Source organism: Stenella coeruleoalba (genome assembly GCF_951394435.1).
Source record: "Stenella coeruleoalba genome assembly, contig: scaffold_34, whole genome shotgun sequence".
Classification (NCBI taxonomy): domain Eukaryota; kingdom Metazoa; phylum Chordata; class Mammalia; order Artiodactyla; family Delphinidae; genus Stenella; species Stenella coeruleoalba.
The window spans coordinates 131,728-152,546 of NW_027646159.1; the positions used below are offsets into that span (position 1 = coordinate 131,728).

General features: G+C 43.8%; 1 long non-coding RNA gene across 17 annotated transcripts in view; it reads left to right on the forward strand.

Annotated features, from left to right (window-relative positions):
* The window catches only part of LOC307181293, a 359,275-nt gene that overhangs the window by 125,574 nt on the left and 212,882 nt on the right, over positions 1 to 20,819 (forward strand). For 16 of the 17 annotated variants that reach the window (XR_013826341.1, XR_013826342.1, XR_013826343.1 and 13 more), the window contains one exon: positions 16,590 to 16,667. This is a non-coding gene — a long non-coding RNA (uncharacterized lncRNA). Of the gene's footprint in view, positions 1 to 16,589; positions 16,668 to 18,164; positions 18,188 to 20,819 lie in introns of those variants that run through there. The other variant, XR_013826357.1, reaches the window with a different exon arrangement.

Here is a 20,819-nt window from a genome sequence, read left to right on the forward strand (position 1 = left end):
TAATCTGGTTCCGGCCCGGCACGCTGAACCTTTGGTTAATTCCTCTTCCTGGTGGGAAATGAGAGTTAAATTTGCCCGTCCAGACACCTCTAGCTAGTCTCTCATTGGTTCTCGCTATTCCTGTTCATCTTCCGCAGAAATTGCAAACTGGGCCAAACAGGAGGTTAAAGGGACTGACTCTCCAAGTGGGGAGAGTGTTAGTAAAGCGTCTGGAATGTTGCACCCGAGTACCAGGGGAGGAAAACTGAGACATATTTGAACACGTCTCCCGTTCACATGGTTGATCATACTTGGGTACCACATGCATGTTTTAGCTGAAGGAAGAATACCTTAAACCTGGAGAGTTAAGACCCGTGTAATGGGTACCATGCAATATGACTTCAAAGGGTCTTCATTTGCTCACCGAACCTCTCCAATCCTATCACTGCTGCGTTTATGCCCCTGTACACATGCTTGATTCTCTTTTGGAGACATAGCAATCCATAGGTTTTACGATACTTACTAGTCAGGTACATTCTTAGGCGTTTAATATGCGGTGTTGAGTCCATTTCGTTGAGCAAGGAGTAGCTCTTGTCTATTCCATATTTGACTTAAGGAACTTTATCTGTGCTCATTTCAATCTCTGGTTTTATGCAGCACCCCAACTCACCTTTACCCTTAAGCAAGCATAAGTTGGTTTTCAAATTTGAGACCCTGTTCTGTTCTGTAATTCAGTTCCTTTGTAGCCAAGTTTACATTCCGTGTATTACTGATATCTTATGATGTTTCTTTTTCTGTGTGACTTATATCTGTTAGAATCATCATACCTGAATCCACTCATTGTGATGCTAAGGGCCTGATGACATAGATTTCATTGCTGAGTGATATTGCTTTGTAAGTAAATACCACAACTTCTTTATCCATTTTTCACTTTCTGCGATGTTGAACTTGTACTGTAAACGAGGTTCTTGTAAACAGAGGCGTCCCAAACTTTGGGGTGGCTGTGTCTTTTTGATTTTAATTTCCCTAAGCTATAGAACCATAAGTGGCAGTGCCCTAGGCTCTGTTGCTTTGTTTTTTAGATGTTTCAGGAAACACCATACACTTCTCTGGAGTGTCTGTTGGCAATTTACATCCCGCCCATCAGCATAACAAGGCTCCCAGTTCTCCATGGCCTGTCCTGCCTTTCTGTGTTTTACACTTTTTTTCAGATGGCCCTTTTGACCGGGGGGAAGTGAGACTTCATTGTAGTGCAGATTTCCTTTGCAAGCTTGCTTGGTTGGCCAAAAAGGGCGTATGCGTTTTTTCCTGAATATATTCAGGAAAAAACGCATACGCCCTTTTTGGCCAAGTGCATCATTGTGGACGTTCTGCCTCTTTTCCTATGCTTTCAATGCAATTCCAGTCTACCTCCTGAAATGGGTTTCCTGCAATTCTTCCCCGCTTTCAAGTCCTCTTGGCAGCCTTACTTCAGTCTATTTTTGGACGATAGCTGTCATTTATAACTCTGCAGGTTTGTGAATTACAGTGCCCCTGAGCTCCTTTCTTCAACTTGCTTTCTTGTGACCTGGCCGCAACACCGCAGGATGGCTTCAGGCCCTTATCTGGTTCCGGCACGGCACGCTGAGCCTTTGGTTATTTCCTCTTCCTGGTGGGAAATGAGAGTTAAATTTGCCCGTCCAGACACCTCTAGCTAGTCTCTCATTGGTTCTCGCTATTCCTGTTCATCTTCCGCAGAAATTGCAAACTGGGCCAAACAGGAGGTTAAAGGCGCTGACTCTCCAAGTGGGGAGAGTGTTAGTAAAGCGTCTGGAATGTTGCACCCGAGTACCAGGGGAGGAAAACTGAGACATATTTGAACACGTCTCCCGTTCACATGGTTGATCATACTTGGGTACCACATGCATGTTTTAGCTGAAGGAAGAATACCTTAAACCTGGAGAGTTAAGACCCGTGTAATGGGTACCATGCAATATGACTTCAAAGGGTCTTCATTTGCTCACCGAACCTCTCCAATCCTATCACTGCTGCGTTTATGCCCCTGTACACATGCTTGATTCTCTTTTGGAGACATAGCAATCCATAGGTTTTAAGATACTTACTAGTCAGGTACATTCTTAGGCATTTAATATGCGGTGTTGAGTCCATTTCGATGAGCAAGGAGTAGCTCTTGTCTATTCCATATTTGACTTAAGGAACTTTATCTGTGCTCATTTCAATCTCTGGTTTTATGCAGCACCCCAACTCACCTTTACCCTTAAGCAAGCATAAGTTGGTTTTCTAAATTTGAGACCCTGTTCTGTTCTGTAATTCAGTTCCTGTGTAGCCAAGTTTACATTCCGTGTATTACTGATATCTTATGATGTTTCTTTTTCTGTGTGACTTATTTCAGTTAGAATCATCATACCTGAATCCACTCATTGTGATGCTAAGGGCCTGATGACATAGATTTCATTGCTGAGTGATATTGCTTTGTAAGTAAATACCACAACTTCTTTATCCATTTTTCACTTTCTGCGATGTTGAACTTGTACTGTAAACGAGGTTCTTGTAAACAGAGGCGTCCCAAACTTTGGGGTGGCTGTGTCTTTTTGATTTTAATTTCCCTAAGCTATAGAACCATAAGTGGCAGTGCCGTAGGCTCTGTTGCTTTGTTTTTTCGATGTTTCAGGAAACACCATACACTTCTCCCGAGTGGTTGTTGGCAATTTACATCCCGCCCTTCAGCATAACAAGGCTCCCAGTTCTCCATGGCCTGTCCTGCCTTTCTGGATTTTACACTTTTTTCACATGGCCCTTTTGACCGGGGGGAAGTGAGACTTCATTGTAGTGCAGATTTCCTTTGCAAGCTTGCTTGGTTGGCCAAAAAGGGCGTATGCGTTTTTTCCTGAATATATTCAGGAAAAAACGCATACGCCCTTTTTGGCCAAGTGCATCATTGTGGACGTTCTGCCTCTTTTCCTATGCTTTCAATGCAATTCCAGTCTACCTCCTGAAATCGGTTTCCTGCAATTCTGCCCCGCTTTCAAGTCCTCTTGGCAGCCTTACTTCAGTCTATTTTTGGACGATAGCTGTCATTTATAACTCTGCAGGTTTGTGAATTACAGTGCCCCTGAGCTCCTTTCTTCAACTCGCTTTCTTGTGACCTGGCCGCAACACCGCAGGATGGCTTCAGGCCCTAATCTGGTTCCGGCCCGGCATGCTGAGCCTTTGGTTAATTCCTCTTCCTGGTGGGAAATGAGAGTTAAATTTGCCCGTCCAGACACCTCCAGCTAGCCTCTCATTGGTTCTCGCTATTCCTGTTCGTCTTCCGCAGAAATTGCAAACTGGGCCAAACAGGAGGTTAAAGGGACTGACTCTCCAAGTGGGGAGAGTGTTAGTAAAGCGTCTGGAATGTTGCACCCGAGTACCAGGGGAGGAAAACTGAGACATATTTGAACACGTCTCCCGATCACATGGTTGATCATACTCTAGGTTCCACATGCATGTTTTAGCTGAAGGAAGAATACCTTAAACCTGGGTAGTTGAAACCCGTGGAATGGGTACCATGCAATATGACTTCAAAGGGTCTTCATTTGCTCACCGAACCTCTCCAATCCTATCACTGCTGCGTTTATGCCCCTGTACACATGCTTGATTCTCTTTCAGAGACATAGCAATCCATAGGTTTTAAGATACTTACTAGTCAGGTACATTCTTAGGCGTTTAATATGGGGTGTTGAGTCCATTTCGTTGAGCAAGGAGTAGCTCTTGTCTATTCCATATTTGACTTAAGGAACTTTATCTGTGCTCATTTCAATCTCTGGTTTTATGCAGCAACCCAACTCACCTTTACCCTTAAGCAAGAATAAGTTGGTTTTCTAAATTTGAGACCCTTATCTGTTCTGTAATTCAGTTCCTGTGTAGCCAAGTTTCCATTCCGTGTATTACTGATATCTTATGATGTTTCTTTTTCTGTGTGACTTATTTCAGTTAGAATCATCATACCTGAATCCACTCATTGTGCTGCTAAGGGCCTGATGACACAGATTTCATTGCTGAGTGATATTGCTTTGTAAGTAAATACCACAACTTCTTTATCCATTTTTCACTTTCTGCGATGTTGAACTTGTACTGTAAACGAGGTTCTTGTAAACAGAGCCATTCCAAACTTTGGGGTGGCTGTGTCTTTTTGATTTTAATTTCCCTAAGCTATAGGACCATAAGTGGAAGTGCCCTTGGCTCTGTTGCTTTGTTTTTTAGATGTTTCAGGAAACACCATACACTTCTCCCGAGTGCCTCTTGGCAATTTACATCCCGCCCATCAGCATAACAAGGCTCCCAGTTCTCCATGGCCTGTCCTGCCTTTCTGGATTTTACACTTTTTTCAGATGGCCCTTTTGACCGGGGGGAAGTGAGACTTCATTGTAGTGCAGATTTCCTTTGCAAGCTTGCTTGGTTGGCCAAAAAGGGCGTATGCGTTTTTTCCTGAATATATTCAGGAAAAAACGCATACGCCCTTTTTGGCCAAGTGCATCATTGTGGACGTTCTGCCTCTTTTCCTATGCTTTCAATGCAATTCCAGTCTACCTCCTGAAATCGGTTTCCTGCAATTCTGCCCCGCTTTCAAGTCCTCTTGGCAGCCTTACTTCAGTCTATTTTTGGACGAAAGCTGTCATTTATAACTCTGCAGGTTTGTGAATTACAGTGCCCCTGAGCTCCTTTCTTCAACTCGGTTTCTTTTGAGCTGGCCGCAACACCGCAGGATGGCTTCAGGCCCTAATCTGGTTCCGGTACGGCACGCTGAGCCTTTGGTTATTTCCTCTTCCTGTTGGGAAATGAGAGTTAAATTTGCCCGTCCAGACACCTCCAGCTAGCCTCTCATTGGTTCTCGCTATTCCTGTTCATCTTCCGCAGAAATTGCAAACTGGGCCAAACAGGAGGTTAAAGGGACTGACTCTCCAAGTGGGGAGAGTGTTAGTAAAGCGTCTGGAATGTTGCACCCGAGTACCAGGGTACGAAAACTGAGACATATTTGAACACGTCTCCCGATCACATGGTTGATCATACTCTAGGTTCCACATGCATGTTTTAGCTGAAGGAAGAATACCTTAAACCTGGGTAGTTGAAACCCGTGGAATGGGTACCATGCAATATGACTTCAAAGGGTCTTCATTTGCTCACCGAACCTCTCCAATCCTATCACTGCTGCGTTTATGCCCCTGTACACATGCTTGATTCTCCTTTGGAGACATAGCAATCCATAGGTTTTAAGATACTTACTAGTCAGGTACATTCTTAGGCGTTTAATATGGGGTGTTGAGTCCATTTCGTTGAGCAAGGAGTAGCTCTTGTCTATTCCATATTTGGCTTAAGGAACTTTATCTGTGCTCATTTCAATCTCTGGTTTTATGCAGCACCGCAACTCACCTTTACCCTTAAGCAAGCATAAGTTGGTTTTCTAAATTTGAGACCCTGTTCTGTTCTGTAATTCAGTTCCTGTGTAGCCAAGTTTACATTCCGTGTATTACTGATATGTTATGATGTTTCTTTTTCTGTGTGACTTATTTCAGTTAGAATCATCATACCTGAATCCACTCATTGTGCTGCTAAGGGCCTGATGACACAGATTGCATTGCTGAGTGATATTGCTTTGTAAGTAAATACCACAACTTCTTTATCCATTTTTCACTTTCTGCGATGTTGAACTTGTACTGTAAACGAGGTTCTTGTAAACAGAGCCGTTCCAAACTTTGGGGTGGCTGTGTCTTTTTGATTTTAATTTCCCTAAGCTATAGGACCATAAGTGGAAGTGCCCTAGGTTCTGTTGCTTTGTTTTTTAGATGTTTCAGGAAACACCATACACTTCTCCCGAGTGGTTGTTGGCAATTTACATCCCGCCCATCAGCATAACAAGGCTCCCAGTTCTCCATGGCCCGTCCTTCCTTTCTGGATTTTACACTTTTTTCAGATGGCCCTTTTGACTGGGGGGAAGTGAGACTTCATTGTAGTGCAGATTTCCTTTGCAAGCTTGCTTGGTTGGCCAAAAAGGGCGTATGCGTTTTTTCCTGAATATATTCAGGAAAAAACGCATACGCCCTTTTTGGCCAAGTGCATCATTGTGGACGTTCTGCCTCTTTTCCTATGCTTTCAATGCAATTCCAGTCTACCTCCTGAAATCGGTTTCCTGCAATTCTGCCCCGCTTTCAAGTCCTCTTGGCAGCCTTACTTCAGTCTATTTTTGGACGATAGCTGTCATTTATAACTCTGCAGGTTTGTGAATTACAGTGCCCCTGAGCTCCTTTCTTCAACTTGCTTTCTTGTGACCTGGCCGCAACACCGCAGGATGGCTTCAGGCCCTAATCTGGTTCTGGCACGGCACGCTGAGCCTTTGGTTATTTCCTTTTCCTGGTGGGAAATGAGAGTTAAATTTGCCCGTCCAGACACCTCCAGCTAGTCTCTCATTGGTTCTCGCTATTCCTGTTCATCTTCCGCAGAAATTGCAAACTGGGCCAAACAGGAGGTTAAAGGCGCTGACTCTCCAAGTGGGGAGAGTGTTAGTAAAGCGTCTGGAATGTTGCATCCGAGTACCAGGGGAGGAAAACTGAGACATATTTGAACACGTCTCCCGTTCACATGGTTGATCATACTTGGGTTCCACATGCATGTTTTAGCTGAAGGAAGAATACCTTAAACCTGGAGAGTTAAGACCCGTGTAATGGGTACCATGCAATATGACTTCAAAGGGTCTTCATTTGCTCACCAAACCTCTCCAATCCTATCACTGCTGCGTTTATGCCCCTGTACACATGCTTGATTCTCTTTCGGAGACATAGCAATCCATAGGTTTTAAGATACTTACTAGTCAGGTACATTCTTAGGCGTTTAATATGCGGTGTTGAGTCCATTTCGTTGAGCAAGGAGTAGCTCTTGTCTATTCCATATTTGACTTAAGGAACTTTATCTGTGCTCATTTCAATCTCTGGTTTTATGCAGCACCCCAACTCACCTTTACCCTTAAGCAAGCATAAGTTGGTTTTCTAAATTTGAGACCCTGTTCTGTTCTGTAATTCAGTTCCTGTGTAGCCAAGTTTACATTCCGTGTATTACTGATATCTTATGATGTTTCTTTTTCTGTGTGACTTACTTCAGTTAGAATCATCATACCTGAATCCACTCATTGTGCTGCTACGGGCCTGATGACATAGATTTCATTGCTGAGTGATACTGCATTGTACGTAAGTACCACAACTTCTTTATCCATTTTTCACTTTCTGCGATGTTGAACTTGTACTGTAAACGAGGTTCTTGTAAACAGAGGCGTCCCAAACTTTGGGGTGGCTGTGTCTTTTTGATTTTAATTTCCCTAAGCTATAGGACCATAAGTGGCAGTGCCCTAGGCTCTGTTGCTTTGTTTTTTCGATGTATCAGGAAACACCATACACTTCTCCCAAGTGTCTGCTGGCAATTTACATCCCGCCCATCAGCATAACAAGGCTCCCAGTTCTCCATGGCCTGTCTTGCCTTTCTGGATTTTACACTTTTTTCAGATGGCCCTTTTGACCGGGGGGAAGTGAGACTTCATTGTAGTGCAGATTTCCTTTGCAAGCTTGCTTGGTTGGCCAAAAAGGGCGTATGCGTTTTTTCCTGAATATATTCAGGAAAAAACGCATACGCCCTTTTTGGCCAAGTGCATCATTGTGGACGTTCTGCCTCTTTTCCTATGCTTTCAATGCAATTCCAGTCTACCTCCTGAAATCGGTTTCCTGCAATTCTGCCCCACTTTCAAGTCCTCTTGGCAGCCTTACTTCAGTCTATTTTTGGACGATAGCTGTCATTTATAACTCTGCAGGTTTGTGAATTACAGTGCCCCTGAGCTCCTTTCTTCAACTCGGTTTCTTTTGAGCTGGCCGCAACACCGCAGGATGGCTTCAGGCCCTAATCTGGTTCCGGCCCGGCACGCTGAACCTTTGGTTAATTCCTCTTCCTGGTGGGAAATGAGAGTTAAATTTGCCCGTCCAGACACCTCCAGCTAGCCTCTCATTGGTTCTCGCTATTCCTGTTCATCTTCCGCAGAAATTGCAAACTGGGCCAAACAGGAGGTTAAAGGCGCTGACTCTCCAAGTGGGGAGAGTGTTAGTAAAGCGTCTGGAATGTTGCACCCGAGTACCAGGGGAGGAAAACTGAGACATATTTGAACACGTCTCCCGATCACATGGTTGATCATACTCTAGGTTCCACATGCATGTTTTAGCTGAAGGAAGAATACCTTAAACCTGGGTAGTTGAAACCCGTGGAATGGGTACCATGCAATATGACTTCAAAGGGTCTTCATTTGCTCATCGAACCTCTGCAGTCCTATCACTGCTGCGTTTATGCCCCTGTTCACATTCTTGATTCTCTTTCGGAGACATAGCAATCCATAGGTTTTAAGATACTTACTAGTCAGGTACATTCTTAGGCATTTAATATGGGGTGTTGAGTCCATTTCGTTGAGCAAGGAGTAGCTCTTGTCTATTCCATATTTGGCTTAAGGAACTTTATCTGTGCTCATTTCAATCTCTGGTTTTATGCAGCACCCCATCTCACCTTTACCCTAAAGCAAGCATAAGTTGGTTTTCTAAATTTGAGACCCTGTTCTGTTCTGTAATTCAGTTCCTGTGTAGCCAAGTTTACATTCCGTGTATTACTGATATCTTATGATGTTTCTTTTTCTGTGTGACTTATTTCAGTTAGAATCATCATACCTGAATCCACTCATTGTGATGCTAAGGGCCTGATGACATAGATTTCATTGCTGAGTGATATTGCTTTGTAAGTAAATACCACAACTTCTTTATCCATTTTTCACTTTCTGCGATGTTGAACTTGTACTGTAAACGAGGTTCTTGTAAACAGAGGTGTCCCAAACTTTGGGGTGGCTGTGTCTTTTTGATTTTAATTTCCCTAAGCTATAGGACCATAAGTGGCAGTGCCCTAGGCTCTGTTGCTTTGTTTTTTAGATGTTTCAGGAAACACCATACACTTCTCCGGAGTGTCTGTTGGCAATTTACATCCCGCCCATCAGCATAACAAGGCTCCCAGTTCTCCATTTTCTGTCCTGCCTTTCTGGATTTTACACTTTTTTCAGATGGCCCTTTTGACCGGGGGGAAGTGAGACTTCATTGTAGTGCAGATTTCCTTTGCAAGCTTGCTTGGTTGGCCAAAAAGGGCGTATGCGTTTTTTCCTGAATATATTCAGGAAAAAACGCATACGCCCTTTTTGGCCAAGTGCATCATTGTGGACGTTCTGCCTCTTTTCCTATGCTTTTATGCAATTCCAGTCTACCTCCTGAAATCGGTATCCTGCAATTCTGCCCCGCTTTCAAGTACTCTTGGCAGCCTTACTTCAGTCTATTTTTGGACGATAGCTGTCATTTATAACTCTGCAGGTTTGTGAATTACAGTGCCCCTGAGCTCCTTTCTTCAACTCACTTTCTTGTGACCTGGCCGCAACACCACAGGATGGCTTCAGGCCCTAATCTGGTTCCGGTACGGCACGCTGAGCCTTTGGTTATTTCCTCTTCCTGTTGGGAAATGAGAGTTAAATTTGCCCGTCCAGACACCTCCAGCTAGCCTCTCATTGGTTCTCGCTATTCCTGTTCATCTTCCGCAGAAATTGCAAACTGGGCCAAACAGGAGGTTAAAGGCGCTGACTCTCCAAGTGGGGAGAGTGTTAGTAAAGCGTCTGGAATGTTGCACCCGAGTACCAGGGGAGGAAAACTGAGACATATTTGAACACGTCTCCCGATCACATGGTTGATCATACTCTGGGTTCCACATGCATATTTTAGCTGAAGGAAGAATACCTAAAACCTGGGTAGTTGAAACCCGTGGAATGGGTACCATGCAATATGACTTCAAAGGGTCTTCATTTGCTCACCGAACCTCTCCAATCCTATCACTGCTGCGTTTATGCCCCTGTACACATGCTTGATTCTCTTTCGGAGACATAGCAATCCATAGGTTTTACGATACTTACTAGTCAGGTACATTCTTAGGCGTTTAATATGCGGTGTTGAGTCCATTTCGTTGAGCAAGGAGTAGCTCTTGTCTATTCCATATTTGGCTTAAGGAACTTTATCTGTGCTCATTTCAATCTCTGGTTTTATGCAGCACCCCAACTCACCTTTCCCCTTAAGCAAGCATAAGTTGGTTTTCTAAATTTGAGAACCTGTTCTGTTTTGGAATTCAGTTCCTGTGTAGCCAAGTTTACATTCCGTGTATTACTGATATCTTATGATGTTTCTTTTTCTGTGTGACTTATTTCAGTTAGAATCATCGTACCTGAATCTACTCATTATGCTGCTACGGGCCTGATGACATAGATTTCATTGCTGAGTGATACTGCATTGTACGTAAGTACCACAAGTTCTTTATCCATTTTTCACTTTCTGCGATGTTGAACTTGTACTGTAAACGAGGTTCTTGTAAACAGAGCCGTTCCAAACTTTGGGGTGGCTGTGTCTTTTTGATTTTAATTTCCCTAAGCTATAGGACCATAAGTGGAAGTGCCCTAGGCTCTGTTGCTTTGTTTTTTAGATGTTTCAGGAAACACCATACACTTCTCCCGAGTGTCTGTTGGCAATTTACATCCCACCCATCAGCATAACAAGGCTCCCAGTTCTCAATGGCCTGTCCTGCCTTTCTGGATTTTACACTTTTTTCAGATGGCCCTTTTGACTGGGGGGAAGTGAGACTTCATTGTAGTGCAGATTTCCTTTGCAAGCTTGCTTGGTTGGCCAAAAAGGGCGTATGCGTTTTTTCCTGAATATATTCAGGAAAAAACGCATACGCCCTTTTTGGACAAGTGCATCATTGTGGACGTTCTGCCTCTTTTCCTATGCTTTCAATGCAATTCCAGTCTACCTCCTGAAATCGGTTTCCTGCAATTCTGCCCCGCTTTCAAGTCCTCTTGGCAGCCTTACTTCAGTCTATTTTTGGACGATAGCTGTCATTTATAACTCTGCAGGTTTGTGAATTACAGTGCCCCTGAGCTCCTTTCTTCAACTCGCTTTCTTGTGACCTGGCCGCAACACCGCAGGATGGCTTCAGGCCCTAATCTGGTTCCGTCCCGGCATGCTGAGCCTTTGGTTAATTCCTCTTCCTGGTGGGAAATGAGAGTTAAATTTGCCCGTCCAGACACCTCCAGCTAGCCTCTCATTGGTTCTCGCTATTCCTGTTCATCTTCCGCAGAAATTGCAAACTGGGCCAAACAGGAGGTTAAAGGCGCTGACTCTCCAAGTGGGGAGAGTGTTAGTAAAGCGTCTGGAATGTTGCACCCGAGTACCAGGGGAGTAAAACTGAGACATATTTGAACACGTCTCCCGTTCACATGGTTGATCATACTTGGGTTCCACATGCATGTTTTAGCTGAAGGAAGAATACCTTAAACCTGGAGAGTTAAGACCCGTGTAATGGGTACCATGCAATATGACTTCAAAGGGTCTTCATTTGCTCACCAAACCTCTCCAATCCTATCACTGCTGCGTTTATGCCCCTGTACACATGCTTGATTCTCTTTCGGAGACATAGCAATCCATAGGTTTTAAGATACTTACTAGTCAGGTACATTCTTAGGCGTTTAATATGCGGTGTTGAGTCCATTTCGTTGAGCAAGGAGTAGCTCTTGTCTGTTCCATATTTGACTTAAGGAACTTTATCTGTGCTCATTTCAATCTCTGGTTTTATGCAGCACCCCAACTCACCTTTACCCTTAAGCAAGCATAAGTTGGTTTTCTAAATTTGAGACCCTGTTCTGTTCTGTAATTCAGTTCCTGTGTAGCCAAGTTTACATTCCGTGTATTACTGATATCTTATGATGTTTCTTTTTCTGTGTGACTTACTTCAGTTAGAATCATCATACCTGAATCCACTCATTGTGCTGCTAAGGGCCTGATGACACAGATGTCATTGCTGAGTGATATTGCTTTGTAAGTAAATACCACAACTTCTTTATCCATTTTTCACTTTCTGTGATGTTGAACTTGTACTGTAAATGAGCTTCTTGTAAACAGAGCCGTTCCAAACTTTGGGGTGGCTGTGTCTTTTTGATTTTAATTTCCCTAAGCTATAGGACCATAAGTGGAAGTGCCCTAGGTTCTGTTGCTTTGTTTTTTAGATGTTTCAGGAAACACCATACACTTCTCCCGAGTGGTTGTTGGCAATTTACATCCCGCCCATCAGCATAACAAGGCTCCCAGTTCTCCATGGCCTGTCCTGCCTTTCTGGATTTTACACTTTTTTCAGATGGCCCTTTTGACCGGGGGGAAGTGAGACTTCATTGTAGTGCAGATTTCCTTTGCACGCTTGCTTGGTTGGCCAAAAAGGGCGTATGCGTTTTTTCCTGTATATATTCATGAAAAAACGCATATGCCCTTTTTGGACAAGTGCATCATTGTGGACATTCTGCCTCTTTTCCTATGCTTTCAATGCAATTCCAGTCTACCTCCTGAAATCGGTTTCCTGCAATTCTGCCCCGCTTTCAAGTCCTCTTGGCAGCCTTACTTCAGTCTATTTTTGGACGATAGCTGTCATTTATAACTCTGCAGCTTTGTGAATTACAGTGCCCCTGAGCTCCTTTCTTCAACTCGCTTTCTTTTGAGCTGGCCGCAACATCGCAGGATGGCTTCAGGCCCTAATCTGGTTCCGGTACGGCATGCTGAGCCTTTGGTTATTTCCTCTTCCTTGTGGGAAATGAGAGTTAAATTTGCCCGTCCAGACACCTCCAGCTAGCCTCTCATTGGTTCTCGCTATTCCTGTTCATCTTCCGCAGAAATTGCAAACTGGGCCAAACAGGAGGTTAAAGGCGCTGACTCTCCAAGTGGGGAGAGTGTTAGTAAAGCGTCTGGAATGTTGCACCCGAGTACCAGGGGTGGAAAACTGAGACATATTTGAACACGTCTCCCGTTCACATGGTTGATCATACTTGGGTTCCACATGCATGTTTTAGCTGAAGGAAGAATACCTTAAACCTGGAGAGTTGAGACCCGTGGAATGGGTACCATGCAATATGACTTCAAAGGGTCTTCATTTGCTCACCGAACCTCTCCAATCCTATCACTGCTGTGTTTATGCCCCTGTACACATGCTTGATTCTCTTTTGGAGACATAGCAATCCATAGGTTTTACGATACTTACTAGTCAGGTACATTCTTAGGCGTTTAATATGCGGTGTTGTGTCCATTTCGTTGACCAAGGAGTAGCTCTTGTCTATTCCATATTTGACTTAAGGAACTTTATCTGTGCTCATTTCAATCTCTGGTTTTATGCAGCACCCCAACTCACCTTTACCCTTAAGCAAGCATAAGTTGGTTTTCTAAATTTGAGACCCTGTTCTGTTCTGTAATTCAGTTCCTGTGTAGCCAAGTTTACATTCCGTGTATTACTGATATCTTATGATGTTTCTTTTTCTGTGTGACTTATTTCAGTTAGAATCATCATACCTGAATCCACTCATTGTGATGCTAAGGGCCTGATGACATAGATTTCATTGCTGAGTGATATTGCTTTGTAAGTAAATACCACAACTTCTTTATCCATTTTTCACTTTCTGCGATGTTGAACTTGTACTGTAAACGAGGTTCTTGTAAACAGAGGCGTCCCAAACTTTGGGGTGGCTGTGTCTTTTTGATTTTAATTTCCCTAAGCTATAGGACCATAAGTGGCAGTGCCCTAGGCTCTGTTGCTTTGTTTTTTCGATGTTTCAGGAAACACCATACACTTCTCCCGAGTGTCTGTTGGCAATTTACATCCCGCCCATCAGCATAACAAGGCTTCCAGTTCTCCATGGCCTGTCCTGCCTTTCTGGATTTTACACTTTTTTCAGATGGCCCTTTTGACCAGGGGGAAGTGAGACTTCATTGTAGTGCAGATTTCCTTTGCAAGCTTGCTTGGTTGGCCAAAAAGGGCGTATGCGTTTTTTCCTGAATATATTCAGGAAAAAACGCATACGCCCTTTTTGGCCAAGTGCATCATTGTGGACGTTCTGCCTCTTTTCCTATGCTTTCAATGCAATTCCAGTCTACCTCCTGAAATCGGTTTCCTGCAATTCTGCCCCGCTTTCAAGTCCTCTTGGCAGCCTTACTTCAGTCTATTTTTGGATGATAGCTGTCATTTATAACTCTGCAGGTTTGTGAATTACAGTGCCCCTGAGCTCCTTTCTTCAACTCGCTTTCTTTTCAGCTGGCGGCAACACCGCAGGATGGCATCAGGCCCTAAGCTGGTTCCGGCCCGGCATGCTGAGCCTTTGGTTAATTCCTCTTCCTGGTGGGAAATGAGAGTTAAATTTGCCCGTCCAGACACCTCCAGCTAGCCTCTCATTGGTTCTCGCTATTCCTGTTCATCTTCCGCAGAAATTGCAAACTGGGCCAAACAGGAGGTTAAAGGGACTGACTCTCCAAGTCGGGAGAGTGTTAGTAAAGCGTCTGGAATGTTGCACCCGAGTACCAGGGGAGGAAAACTGAGACATATTTGAACACGTCTCCTGATCACATGGTTGATCATACTCTAGGTACCACATGCATGTTTTAGCTGAAGGAAGAATACCTTAAACCTGGGTAGTTGAAACCCGTGGAATGGGTACCATGCAATATGACTTCAAAGGGTCTTCATTTGCTCACCGAACCTCTCCAATCCTATCACTGCTGCGTTTATGCCCCTGTACACATGCTTGATTCTCTTTCGGAGACATAGCAATCCATAGGTTTTAAGATACTTACTAGTCAGGTACATTCTTAGGCGTTTAATATGGGGTGTTGAGTCCATTTCGTTGAGCAAGGAGTAGCTCTTGTCTATTCCATATTTGGCTTAAGGAACTTTATCTGTGCTCATTTCAATCTCTGGTTTTATGCAGCACCCCAACTCACCTTTACCCTTAAGCAAGCATAAGTTGTTTTTCTAAATTTGAGACCCTGTTCTGTTCTGTAATTCAGTTCCTGTGTAGCCAAGTTTCCATTCCATGTATTACTGATATCTTATTATGTTTCTTTTTCTGTGTGACTTATTTCAGTTAGAATCATCATACCTGAATCCACTCATTGTGCTGCTAAGGGCCTGATGACACAGATTTCATTGCTGAGTGATATTGCTTTGTAAGTAAATACCACAAATTCTTTATCCATTTTTCACTTTCTGCGATGTTGAACTTGTACTGTAAACGAGGTTCTTGTAAACAGAGCCGTTCCAAACTTTGGGTGGCTGTGTCTTTTTGATTTTAATTTCCCTAAGCTATAGTACCATAAGTGGAAGTGCCCTAGGTTCTGTTGCTTTGTTTTTTAGATGTTTCAGGAAACACCATACACTTCTCCCGAGTGGTTGTTGGCAATTTACATCCCGCCCATCAGCATAACAAGGCTCCCAGTTCTCCATGGCCTGTCCTGCCTTTCTGGATTTTACACTTTTTTCAGATGGCCCTTTTGACCAGGGGGAAGTGAGACTTCATTGTAGTGCAGATTTCCTTTGCAAGCTTGCTTGGTTGGCCAAAAAGGGCGTATGCGTTTTTTCCTGAATATATTCAGGAAAAAACACATACGCCCTTTTTGGCCAAGTGCATCATTGTGGACGTTCTGCCTCTTTTCCTATGCTTTCAATGCAATTCCAGTCTACCTCCTGAAATCGGTTTCCTGCAATTCTGCCCTGCTTTCAAGTCCTCTTGGCAGCCTTACTTCAGTCTATTTTTGGACGATAGCTGTCATTTATAACTCTGCAGGTTTGTGAATTACAGTGCCCCTGAGCTCCTTTCTTCAACTCGCTTTCTTTTGAGCTGGCCGCAACACCGCAGGATGGCTTCAGGCCCTAATATGGTTCCAGTACGGGACGTTGAGCCTTTGGTTATTTCCTCTTCCTGGTGGGAAATGAGAGTTAAATTTGCCCGTCCAGACACCTCCAGCTAGCCTCTCATTGGTTCTCGCTATTCCTGTTCATCTTCCGCAGAAATTGCAAACTCGGCCAAACAGGAGGTTAAAGGCGCTGACTCTCCAAGTGGGGAGAGTGTTAGTAAAGCGTCTGGAATGTTGCACCCGAGTACCAGGGGAGGAAAACTGAGACATATTTGAACACGTCTCCCGTTCACATGGTTGATCATACTTGGGTTCCACATGCATGTTTTAGCTGAAGGAAGAATACCTTAAACCTGGAGAGTTGAGACCCGTGTAATGGGTACCATGCAATATGACTTCAAAGGGTCTTCATTTGCTCACCGAACCTCTCCAATCCTATCACTGCTGCGTTTATGCCCCTGTACACATGCTTGATTCTCTTTTGGAGACATAGCAATCCATAGGTTTTACGATACTTACTAGTCAGGTACATTCTTAGGTGTTTAATATGCGGTGTTGAGTCCATTTCGTTGAGCAAGGAGTAGCTCTTGTCTATTCCATATTTGACTTAAGGAACTTTATCTGTGCTCATTTAAATCTCTGGTTTTATGCAGCACCCCAACTCACCTTTACCCTTAAGCAAGCATAAGTTGGTTTTCTAAATTTGAGACCCTGTTCTGTTCTGTAATTCAGTTCCTGTGTAGCCAAGTTTACATTCCGTGTATTACTGATATCTTATGATGTTTCTTTTTCTGTGTGACTTATTTCATTTAGAATCATCATACCTGAATCCACTCATTGTGATGCTAAGGGCCTGATGACATAGATTTCATTGCTGAGGGATATTGCTTTGTAAGTAAATACCACAACTTCTTTATCCATTTTTCACTTTCTGCGATGTTGAACTTGTACTGTAAACGAGGTTCTTGTAAACAGAGGGGTCCCAAACTTTGGGGTGGCTGTGTCTTTTTGATTTTAATTTCCCTAAGCTATAGGACCATAAGTGGCAGTGCCCTAGGCTCTGTTGCTTTGTTTTTTAGATGTTTCAGGAAACACCATACACTTCTCCCGAGTGTCTGTTGGCAATTTACATCCCGCCCATCAGCATAACAAGGCTCCCAGTTCTCCATGGCCTGTCCTGCCTTTCTGGATTTTACACTTTTTTCAGATGGCCCTTTTGACCGGGGGGAAGTGAGACTTCATTGTAGTGCAGATTTCCTTTGCAAGCTTGCTTGGTTGGCCAAAAAGGGCGTATGCGTTTTTTCCTGAATATATTCAGGAAAAAACGCATACGCCCTTTTTGGCCAAGTGCATCATTGTGGACGTTCTGCCTCTTTTCCTATGTTTTCAATGCAATTCCAGTCTACCTCCTGAAATCGGTTTCCTGCAATTCTGCCCTGCTATCAAGTCCTCTTGGCAGCCTTACTTCAGTCTATTTTTGGACGATAGCTGTCATTTATAACTCTGCAGGTTTGTGAATTACAGTACCCCTGAGCTCCTTTCTTCAACTCGCTTTCTTCTGAGCTGGCCGCAACACCGCAGGATGGCTTCAGGCCCTAATCTGGTTCCGGTACGGCACGCTGAGCCTTTGGTTATTTCCTCTTCCTGGTGGAAAATGAGAGTTAAATTTGCCCGTCCAGACACCTCCAGCTAGCCTCTCATTGGTTCTCGCTATTCCTGTTCATCTTCCGCAGAAATTGCAAACTGGGCCAAACAGGAGGTTAAAGGCGCTGACTCTCCAAGTGGGGAGAGTGTTAGTAAAGCGTCTGGAATGTTGCACCCGAGTACCAGGGGAGGAAAACTGAGACATATTTGAACACGTCTCCCGTTCACATGGTTGATCATACTTGGGTTCCACATGCATGTTTTACCTGAAGGAAGAATACCTTAAACCTGGGTAGTTGAAACCCGTGGAATGGGTACCATGCAATATGACTTCAAAGGGTCTTCATTTGCTCACCGAACCTCTCCAATCCTATCACTGCTGCGTTTATGCCCCTGTACACATGCTTGATTCTCTTTCGGAGACATAGCAATCCATAGGTTTTAAGATACTTACAAGTCAGGAACATTCTTAGGCGTTTAATATGGGGTGTTGAGTCCATTTCGTTGAGCAAGGAGTAGCTCTTGTCTATTCCATATTTGGCTTAAGGAACTTTATCTGTGCTCATTTCAATCTCTGGTTTTATGCAGCACCCCAACTCACCTTTACCCTTAAGCAAGCATAAGTTGGTTTTCTAAATTTGAGACCCTGTTCTGTTTTGGAATGCAGTTCCTGTGTAGCCAAGTTTACATTCCGTGTATTACTGATATCTTATGATGTTTCTTTTTCTGTGTGACTTATTTCAGTTAGAATCATCATACCTGAAGCCACTCATTGTGATGCTAAGGGCCTGATGACATAGATTTCATTGCTGAGATATATTGCTTTGTAAGTAAATACCACAACTTCTTTATCCATTTTTCACTTTCTGCGATGTTGAACTTGTACTGTAAACGAGGTTCTTGTAAAGAGAGGCGTCCCAAACTTTGGGGTGGCAGTGTCTTTTTGATTTTAATTTCCTTAAGCTATAGGACCATAAGTGGCAGTGCCCTAGGCTCTGTTGCTTTGTTTTTTAGATGTTTCAGGAAACACCATACACTTCTCCCGAGTGGTTGTTGGCAATTTACATCCCGCCCATCAGCATAACAAGGCTCCCAGTTCTCCATGGCCTGTCCTGCCTTTCTGGATTTTACACTTTTTTCAGATGGCCCTTTTGACCGGGGGGGAAGTGAGACTTCATTGTAGTGCAGATTTCCTTTGCAAGCTTGCTTGGTTGGCCAAAAAGGGCGTATGCGTTTTTTCCTGAATATATTCAGGAAAAAACGCATACGCCCTTTTTGGCCAAGTGCATCATTGTGGACGTTCTGCCTCTTCTCCTGTGCTTTGAATGCAATTCCAGTCTACCTCCTGAAATCGGTTTCCTGCAATTCTGCCCCGCTTTCAAGTCCTCTTGGCAGCCTTACTTCAGTCTATTTTTGGACGATAGCTGTCATTTATAACTCTGCAGGTTTGTGAATTACAGTGCCCCTGAGCTCCTTTCTTCAACTCGCTTTCTTGTGACCTGGCCGCAACACAGCAGGATGGCTTCAGGCCCTAATCTGGTTCTGGCACGGCACGCTGAGCCTTTGGTTATTTCCTCCTCCTGGTGGGAAATGAGAGTTAAATTTGCCCGTCCAGACACCTCCAGCTAGCCTCTCATTGGTTCTCGCTATTCCTGTTCATCTTCCGCAGAAATTGCAAACTGTGCCAAACAGGAGGTTAAAGGGACTGACTCTCCAAGTGGGGAGAGTGTTAGTAAAGCGTCTGGAATGTTGCACCCGAGTACCAGGGGAGGAAAACTGAGACATATTGGAACACGTCTCCCGATCACATGGTTGATCATACTCTGGGTTCCACCTGCATGTTTTAGCTGAAGGAAGAATACCTAAAACCTGGGTAGTTGAAACCCGTGGAATGGGTACCATGCAATATGACTTCAAAGGGTCTTCATTTGCTCACCGAACCTCTCCAATCCTATCACTGATGCGTTTATGCCCCTGTACACATGCTTGATTCTCTTTCGGAGACATAGCAATCCATAGGTTTTAAGATACTTACTAGTCAGGTACATTCTTAGATGTTTAATATGCGGTGTTGAGTCCATTTCGTTGAGCAAGGAGTAGCTCTTGTCTATTCCATATTTGGCTTAAGGAACTTTATCTGTGCTCATTTAAATCTCTGGTTTTATGCAGCAACCCAACTCACCTTTCCCCTTAAGCAAGCATAAGTTGGTTTTCTAAATTGGAGAACCTGTTTTGTTTTGGAATTCAGTTCCTGTGTAGCCAAGTTTACATTCCGTGTATTAGTGATATATTATGATGTTTGTTTTTCTGTGTGACTTACTTCAGTTAGAATCATCATACCTGAATCCACTCATTGTGCTGCTAAGGGCCTGATGACACAGATTTCATTGCTGAGTGATATTGCTTTGTAAGTAAATACCACAACTTCTTTATCCATTTTTCACTTTCTGTGATGTTGAACTTGTACTGTAAACGAGGTTCTTGTAAACAGAGCCGTTCCAAACTTTGGGGTGGCTGTGTCTTTTTGAATTTAATTTCCCTAAGCTATAGGACCATAAGTGGAAGTGCCCTAGGCTCTGTTGCTTTGTTTTTTAGATGTTTCAGGAAACACCATACACTTCTCCCAAGTGTCTGTTGGCAATTTACATCCCGCCCATCAGCATAACAAGGCTCCCAGTTCTCAATGGCCTGTTGCCTTTCTGGATTTTACACTTTTTTCAGATGGCCCTTTTGACCGGGGGGAAGTGAGACTTCATTGTAGTGCAGATTTCCTTTGCAAGCTTGCTTGGTTGGCCAAAAAGGGCGTATGCGTTTTTTCCTGAATATATTCAGGAAAAAACGCATACGCCCTTTTTGGCCAAGTGCATCATTGTGGACGTTCTGCCTCTTTTCCTATGCTTTCAATGCAATTCCAGTCTACCTCCTGAAATCGGTTTCCTGCAATTCTGCCCCGCTTTCAAGTCCTCTTGGCAGCCTTACTTCAGTCTATATTTGGACGATAGCTGTCATTTATAACTCTGCAGGTTTGTGAATTACAGTGCCCCTGAGCTCCTTTCTTCAACTCGCTTTCTTGTGACCTGGCCGCAACACCGCAGGATGGCTTCAGGCCCTAATCTGGTTCCGGCACGGCACGCTGAGCCTTTGGTTAATTCCTCTTCCTGGTGGGAAATGAGAGTTAAATTTGCCCGTCCAGACACCTCCAGCTAGTCTCTCATTGGTTCTCGATATTCCTGTTCATCTTCCGCAGAAATTGCAAACTGGTCCAAACAGGAGGTTAAAGGGACTGACTCTCCAAGTCGGGAGAGTGTTAGTAAAGCGTCTGGAATGTTGCACCCGAGTACCAGGGGAGGAAAACTGAGACATATTTGAACACGTCTCCCATTCACATGGTTGATCATA